Below are 5029 nucleotides of genomic sequence, written 5' to 3'. Positions count from 1 at the left end.
CCCCCCCCCGGATGGGATGAGTGCTGGGGTCCGGATAGGGTGAGGACGGCGTGCTGGAGGGGTGAGGGGAGGCGCAGCACCGGTAACCCGGAGATCTGAGCAATGCAAAGAACTGAGACACACCAAGAGGCAAAGAAAGAAAGGTCCATTTAAAGGTAAACGAGAGAAAGAGAAGGGAGAGAGATTTGCCTCCCAAGGTGGGGGAGGGGACCAAAGCCAGGAAGCTGGCGACAGCCGTAGCTCAAAGAGCACAGGGCCACACCGGAGTCCAGCAAGGCAATGGCCACCGGTTACTTGTGGTTGAGTCCCTTTAACCCTTCCCCTTGACAGGGGAAGATCATTAAGATGATTGGGAACGCAGGTACTGACGTCAGGTGACGGACAGCAGGCAGATGGGTGGGCACATGATTGCTGCCATGGTGGGGTTGATCTGTGTGTCTCCTGGGTCACAAAGGGCTGATTAGGTTAACCCTGGGGGAGTGTTTCCTGCCAGAGACTTGTTAGACATTTACAACTCACAAACTCAGACATTTAAACTCACAAACTCCTTGGCCAAAGGTGGTCTTATTACTACTTTTATGACTTTGGCCAGCCAAAGGGTGATCTTTGATCTTCGGCCTTGACAAGGAACCTAGAAGTTTACTCGAGATTATTATGCTAAACCATGAATTGAAAGGTTGGGCTGTCCTGGTCTTGCATCTGATGGAGACTTGCCAAGGGGGCATGGGACAGACTAAACCCTTTCACTGAGTGCCCTCAGAAAAGAGGTTTGCGGGAGCCCTTTGCCCTTGCAGCACGTGAGGACACACAGAAGGCGGCATCTATAAGGAAGGGGCCATCGCCAGACACGGAGTCTGCTGACACCTTGACCTCGGACTTCCTAGCTTTCAAAACTGTGAGCAGTACATGTCTGTAGTCTATAAACCACCAGTGTACGGCATTTTGTTATAGCAGCCCGAATGTCCTGAGACTCCTCCTTGATTCTCTCCCCAGAGGGTTCCTCACTCCCCCTCTGGGCAGCCAGTGTCCTGTGTAGATGTCATCCACAGGACACTGATGTCTGTTTAGAGCAAGATGTTAGATGTTATATCTGCACCTGTCTCCTTTCTGTTCAGTCTGGATGCTCCTTGAGGCATGGGAGACCCAGGCCTCCTTACTTCTGCGTTCCCAAAGCTCAGCATGGATCCAGCACACAGTAGGTGCTCAATAAATCATTTTTATTTGAGCGATGACACCAGAGTAAGTTTGCCACTTTCTTAAGTGTGTTTCCTCCGCTTACCCAGGAGTCCCCTGAGGGGAAAGGTCTGCGTCGAGTTCAAGTGGACGTGTGTTGCCGGGCACAGAGGACATTTGCAAAGGGCCGGGCACGTGAATGAGCAAAGATGCACACTTTGGAAACTATAGAGCAAGACTCCGGGAAAAGGAAGGAATAAGCCTCTGGATGGAAGAGAAGGAGATTCAGCGGGCATGTCCCTGGGGCGGTGGTCTGTCCATTTGCACATGGCGCACGTATGTCTGCGTACATGTGGGGGAGGTCATTTGTGAGGCTGTGTGTGTGCGTGTGAGTGAGGATGCAAGCCTTGTTTGCTCTGTGCGCATGTGTGCTATGGTGTGCAGTGTCTGGGTATTGTTGTTTCACTGCGTGTCAGCCTCACTCACCTGCAGTCTGTTGGGAGGTCTGCTGGGGGCAGCTGTGTGCCTGTGCCTGTAGGCAGAGTGTCATATCAGGGGATGGAGAAGGAAGGAAAAGCAGGAGCAAAAAGGACTCAACTTGGGGTGGCCAAATGCCCAGCGCTCCCACAGTGACCCCTGAAAGGGTTTAGTCTTTTTTCCTCCGCATAACCATTAGAAAGTGCTCAGACATTCTACTGCAAAACAAGCAGCAGCCTATCCCATCCCTCTTGGCAAATCTCCTTCAGATTTGAGTTGGTTTAGCATAATAATCTCGAGTAAAATTTTAGGTTCCTGATCAAGGCCCAAGATCAAAGGTCACCCTCTGGCTGACCAAAATCCTAAAAGTAATAATGCGACCACCCCACCTTGGGTCAAGGAATTTGTGACTTGTAAATGTCTGAGTTTGTGAATTGCAAATGTCTAACAAGTCTCTTGCGGGAATCCTCCCCAAATCCTTTGTGACCTGCCTCACAGAGATAATCCCCCCCATGGCAGCAGTCATGTGACTAACCCACCCATCTGCCTGCTGTCCATCACCTGAGGTCAGTACCTGCGCTTGTCTGCCCCTTTGTGATGACGTGGAAGCAGACCACCACCCAATCACCCTAATGATCTTCCCCGTGTAGGGGAATGGTTAAAAGGACTCAACCACAAGCAACCAGCGGCCACGGCCTTGGTAGAGTCTAGTGTGGCCATGTGCTCTCTGAGCCATGGCTGTCGCCATGCTTCCTGGCTTTGGTCCCCTCCCCCGCCTCGGGGAGGTGAATCTTCTCTCCCTTCTCTTTCTCTCCCTCATTTACTTTCAAATAAACTTTTCTTTCTTAACCTTTCTGTGTGTTCTTTGCATTTACTCAGATCTCTGGGTTGCCAGTGCCGCACCTCCCTCACCTCCCCTTCTCTCCCTTCACACATCAGCCCTCACCCTGTCCGTACCCTAACCACCCCACCTCAGATCCCAGCTCCTGCTTCCACTCCATTCATTTGCTCATTCATTCACTGAGGCCTGACATGGACTTTGCCAGGCCCTCTCCTGGCTGAGCCCTGTGACAGCCACCTGGCCTGGGATGGTTTCCCGGGAGGGCGGCAGGTCACAGGCCTCCTGGTCCCTGGCTCCCCCGGGCTCCAGGCCAGGCTGGTGTTCTCAAATCCCCCCTTTCCCCATCTCCCACGGCCACTGTCTGGCCTCCCCAGCCCGGCCCTGCAGGAGATAGCTCTAACGATGGGGGAGCGGGGAGAAAACCAGGTGAGGAGATGGGGAAGGCTCCCGGGTCCGCCCCAGACGCTTCCTCTTGGCAGAGGCCCCGGCCACGTGCCCTACTTGCTGCTGCCGGGGTCTGGTGAGACACAGGTGTGGACTTACGGTGTGCGCCCAGCCTATCTGTCAGCCCAGAGGCTCCTGGAGGTCGAAGGAACAGTTTTTATAGTTTCTCTCCCACCATCCTCAGGGACCGGGCGGCAGGAGGCTCAGACCCACGTGGCCTGACGGCGAATTCTGCAGCCCACGGTGGAGAACAAGCCCCAAATGGTCGACAAAGGAAGCGAGTCAGCAGGCCAGACCTGGGAGAGAGAAGCCTGGGCTCTTGTGACTAATGTGATTTTTAAGTCCTTACTTAAGGGCAGGTGTGGAGTGCATTCTTTTTTCTTTTTCAATTAGGAAAAAAGCTTGCTGGAATAAATGAGATGGCAGCGGGTGAGTCAGAACTCTGAAGGCTTTTAATTCCCTTCAGGGCCTCCGTCCTGCAGTGAGCACCTATTATGCACCAGAGCCCATGCTGGGCTGAAAGCTGGAAGCCATGGCCACGCCTCTGCTGATGCTGGGATACTGGGTGCGGCCGCAAGGGACAGATTTTTTTCTTTTTTTTGAGTTGGAGTCTCACTCTGCCACCCAGACTGGAGTGCAGCGGCTGCTCCTGGCCACCGCAGCCTCGACCTGCTGGGCTCCGGCGATCCTTCCGCCTCAGCCTTCCGAGTAGCCGGAATTACAGGCGCGCGCCACCACGCCCGGCTGATTTTTTGATTTATTGTAGAGATGAGGTCTCGCCAAGTTGCCCAGGCAGGTCTCGAACCCACAGGCTCAGGCAATCCACTCACCTCAGCCTCCCAAAGGCGCGGGATTACAGGCTGAGCCACCGAGCCCGGCTGGGACAGATTTTTGTGAGGAAGAGGTTGGCATGTACAAAGGGCACGAGGGTGGGAGTGAGCAGGTATTTGTCGAGGGACAGGAAGCCCGCCATGTGGCCTTGGACCCAAATGCCGGGCAATCCGGGGGCCCATGACATGCTGTGTGGTCTTGTGCCATGGCTTCTGCCCTCTGCGGGCTTGTTTATGGGGGACAGAACCGCAGACTGGAGATGTGGCAGGAGGGACTGATAAGAGGTGTCTGTCCCCTCCCATCCCCACCACGCCCGGGCAGACACAGGTCACAAACGCATCATCAGAGCTTTTGTCTCGCTGGACTACAGAGTTTCAAAGTCCAGCTGTGCCGCCTACCATGAGTCTCTGCGCGAGGTCCTTCATCTCTCTGTGCCTCAGTTTCCTCGTCTGTCAAGAGGAGATAGCAAGAACGCCTACATCAGGGCATGGTGAGGGACTGAATGAGCTTCTAAATGAGAATAAAGGAAACTTTACACAAGTATCTGCAAGATGAACACAGCACCGGGCACTCAATCTGCAAGGGTCTCGGCTTCCCCCACAGCCCCAGCATCTCCTGAGGTGGTGCCCTAAGCCACAGAGTTCATTGGTTGGTACTCCGTCCGTCCAACCCAGTCTGCTCCTTGGAGATGGGGAAGCTAGTGCAGGTGGCGGGAAGTCCCTCCCGGGGCCGCAGAGACTTTCTGGGGCCGGAGGTCACCGTCTCGCTGAGTCTGAGACCCGAGCTTGCGCGTTGCAGTGACTTACAGGTCGGGGTCACAGCGCGTGCGTGCAGGGGGACCCCAAGGGCCTAAGACAGAATCTCCAGGAACCTTGGTCTGAGGGCTGTGAGGGGGCCAGCTGAGGACCCCCCAGGGCAGCCTGGGTCCCTTGCATCTCAGATCTCTGCTGGGGGCTCCTCCCATCTCTCCAGGACACTTTCTGTCTTCTGTCCCTTCTTGGGAGGGACAGCCACAGCCTGGGAGGTGACCCCTCAAGTTGCCATTAGGGGAGGGGCCTGGGGCTGACTCCAGTGGCCAGCCTCAGCCTGCAGAGACGCTCTGGACCCAGAGGACGGCTGAGGGGCCTTGGTCAAGAGACCTCAAGCCTTGCGATCAGATGTCTTCCTGCGGGTACAGGTGCTTCCTGTCCCGGGAGAAAGTTCACAGAAGGGTTTCCCAGGAGTGTTCAGAGGTCACCTGGGGTGGGGGTGGGGGTGGGAGGC

This window comes from Carlito syrichta, unplaced genomic scaffold, assembly GCF_000164805.1.
Source record: "Carlito syrichta isolate Samal-C Ts95f unplaced genomic scaffold, Tarsius_syrichta-2.0.1 Scaffold305209, whole genome shotgun sequence".
In the NCBI taxonomy this organism is placed as follows: Eukaryota; Metazoa; Chordata; class Mammalia; order Primates; family Tarsiidae; genus Carlito; species Carlito syrichta.
This window is presented reverse-complemented; position numbering follows the sequence as displayed.